This window comes from Myotis brandtii, unplaced genomic scaffold, assembly GCF_000412655.1.
Source record: "Myotis brandtii unplaced genomic scaffold, ASM41265v1 scaffold382, whole genome shotgun sequence".
In the NCBI taxonomy this organism is placed as follows: Eukaryota; Metazoa; Chordata; class Mammalia; order Chiroptera; family Vespertilionidae; genus Myotis; species Myotis brandtii.
The window spans coordinates 1,669,905-1,672,780 of NW_005364671.1; positions in this window are offsets into that span (position 1 = coordinate 1,669,905).

Below are 2,876 nucleotides of genomic sequence, written 5' to 3' on the forward strand. Positions count from 1 at the left end.
ACCATACACAGCCTGGAAGGAGACTGCGCAGTCCCAACGGGAAATGAGGTGGAGGGAGTGGGAGGTGGGTGGTGGGAGTGGTGTTGGAAGTAAAAGTAGGAGAACTCTCTGAGGGAAAGAGGCCAAGGGTGAGCCTGTGAGTGTAGCCTGAGGCGGGCAGGGGAGGGTGGATTGGGTCTCTACCTCCTAGTCCCATTCCTCCCTCATATTTTCATGTTGGTCCTGACCTGGGGGTGACAGAACTTCGGAGGAGGGGTGTGGCCTCAAACCCAGGCTGATCCTGCCAGAGAACCTAGCCCTAAGGTCCTTCCTCTTCATATCTCCACCCCCACATGCTGTGGCCTGGCTGCCAAGGTAATCCATTCCAGGCTGGTGGGGAGGCGAGCCCAGAGAGGGCTGGCGGCTCGCCTGCCTGCGCTCACACGGCCAGGGGCTGAATCCCGAATCCCTGTTTCCAAAGTCCCTCTTGGGAGATGGAGGCCAGGAAGACGGAGCTCCAAAGAAGACCACCCCGGGATGCACACCGTTCCCAAAACCCCAGGAGGGCCTGCAGACCACTGGGCCTTCGCATGGCTTCTCTGAGCAGAATCGCCTCTCTCCATCACTTCCTCCGCTTGGCCAATCCTGGGTCCTTCCAAACTCAGCTTTGAACTAATTTTAAGTGTGTGTGTGGGGGTGGGGGGGGGGGTCAGAAAAGAGGCGGGTTTAGAGATGAATAGACTAAAATCAGTAACTTAGGTTCCTGTCCTAACCAGTTAGACGTAGTCACGGGTGAAAATATGCTGTTCATATGGCTACATAACACACCAAGGAATGTGCTTAAGAAAGAGAACTCGGAAACAAATGACCAAGGGACACAGATGTCATGAAAAACAAGGCACACCTGGCCCTGGTTGGAAATATCACATATTGTGAAGACGCAAAATCTCCTTCAAATTAATTTATAAAGGCTTTAAAGTCAAATTTTCAAAGGGTTCATTTTTTAATTTTCTTTTTGAAACCAGCTTTAAAAATTCCAAAAATATTTATTCAGAACACTATCTTTCCAAAATACCCATGAGAATTTTGAAGAAGAAGAAGAAGAAAAAAGAATCAGGAATTAGAGGATAACTTGCCCTCACAAGTATTACAGAACTACAATCATTACAAGAGTGAGGCTGGTGCAAAAGTAAACAGCTCCCTGGAAGAGAAAGTGCTGAAGTCACCTAAGGCCACCTGAGAACTTAGGAAATAGTATATGGTCAGTGGGGGAAAGGGAGGATCATTAAGCAGTGGTGTGATAACTGGCTAATTGTGTGGGGAAAATTCAATGACAACCTTACTTCACACCTTCCACCAAAATTAATTTCAAATGAATTAAAGATACAGATGTAAATAATGAAAACGTGCTAATATAAAATATAAGGGAATGTTTTTAGAAAGTTGTATTTGGAAAACCCTTAGTATGATACCGTAAATAGAATCTATAAAGAAAAAAATGACAGATTTGGCTACATTAAAATGTTAACTTTAGTATAACAATAACAAAACAGGATGAAGAAAAAAATGGAGAAATGCAATATATGTTATAGATAAGAGAATACTAATATCTTTAATATATGAGTAGCTATTACAAATTCAGTAAAAGGAAAATCTCTATGGTAAGAAAAAATAAGTAAAAGACATAAACAGAATTTTTTAGAAACAGTAGTGACTAACACATATAGAAAAAAACGAAGAAATAACTAAGTATATGTAAACTACAACGACAAAATATTGGTGTTTACTTTTCTTGCTCTAATTGTGAATGGTTCAAAAGATCAGCAAGATTCACTCCTGTTGGGTGTGTTTGTTGACACAACCTTGCCTGAGGGCTATTTGGTAGGTAGCTAACAAAAGTAAAAAAAAAAAAAAGCCAAGCTTCTGAACAATAAAGTCTAGGAATTTATCCTAAGGAAATAATAAGGCAAATTCACAAAGAATGTTCATTGTAGCAATGTTTATTACAGCAAAATTGGAAACAAACTAAATAGCTACTAATAGGAAAATGGTTAAATAAATTAAGGTACATCGTAAAATGAAATATTAAACAACTCCTTTAAAAGATTGTGTAGACATATTATTAGGAAAAATGTGTATCATTTATAAGTAAAAAGCAAGTTACAAAAAGTATATTTTTGTAAATATAGGTACACAGAAAAAATATATTCCAAATGTACTTTGCTGAATTGTCCAAAATGTTTTATATTTTACTTTATCAGAACAAGCAATAATAATGTTTCCATTTGGGAAACCTGAGGCCCCAGGTCAGAGGTCCCTTTCCTCACTGTGTCTTCCTTGATCCTCCTCACCCACTCCCACCCCAGCTCTGTTCTGTAGGTGGGGGACTGTGTCCCCAGCAGCCAGCTCTTTGAGGGCCCGGCTCGGCTCCGTTGATTTATCTCCCTCCGGTCCCCAGGGCCTGGCACTAACTAGTGCTCCGCGCGCACGCGAACGAGTGAAGGAATGCACGGCCCCGTTTTCTCAGGTTTCCCTGAAAGATCTGTGAATTGGAAGGAATCGAAGCGCCCGAAAGGCACTAGGTCTGATCCTACCCGGCCAGAACTGAAGGCGAGAAGGAAAACACCTACGAGACGGAGTCGGATCTGGGTTCCCAACTCCCTCGAGGCTCAGCGGCATTGTGACCCCCGGGAAACGGCGTGTCGCTGAGCCTTAGCCGACAGGACCGCCACGCTCCCCAAGGACTGCGAACGAAGCAAGACTGCACGCCCCGAGCTCCTGGCAGAGCGGCGGTACACAGTAGGCGCTCTAAGTTAGCAGCTTACAGTAGGGCGATGGACAGCACCCTCGCGCGTCGTCTCGGGCTCAGGCGCGCCCTGCCAGGAGCGTGTGCGGAC